Source organism: Otolemur garnettii, unplaced genomic scaffold (assembly GCF_000181295.1).
Source record: "Otolemur garnettii isolate 467f Iridium unplaced genomic scaffold, OtoGar3 scaffold00104, whole genome shotgun sequence".
NCBI lineage: Eukaryota > Metazoa > Chordata > Mammalia > Primates > Galagidae > Otolemur > Otolemur garnettii.
In genome coordinates, this window is record NW_003852499.1 from 794098 (window position 1) to 794505 (window position 408).

The window sequence follows — 408 nt, forward strand, 5'->3', positions numbered from 1 at the left end:
AATGGGTAACGAGTATAGCAACATTAGACAAAATGAACAGGATCTAATATTTGATAGCACAACAGGGTGAATATTACAGGCAACGATAAGTAAATTCATATTTAAGAGTAACTAAAAGTGTGGAACTGGAATGTTTCCAAAACAAACAAATGATAAATGCTTGAGGTAGCGAATAACTCAGTTAACTGAGTTGATTATTACACATTGTATGCCTGTATCAAAACATCACATGTACCTCATAAATATATACTACTATTATGTACCCATAATAATTAAAAATAAGACATTTTTTTGGCTCGGCGCCTGTGGCTCAAGCGGCTAAGGTGCCAGCCACGTGCACCTAAGGTGGGGGGTTCGAATCCCCAGCCCGGGCCCACCAAACAACAATGATGACTGCAACCAAAAAAT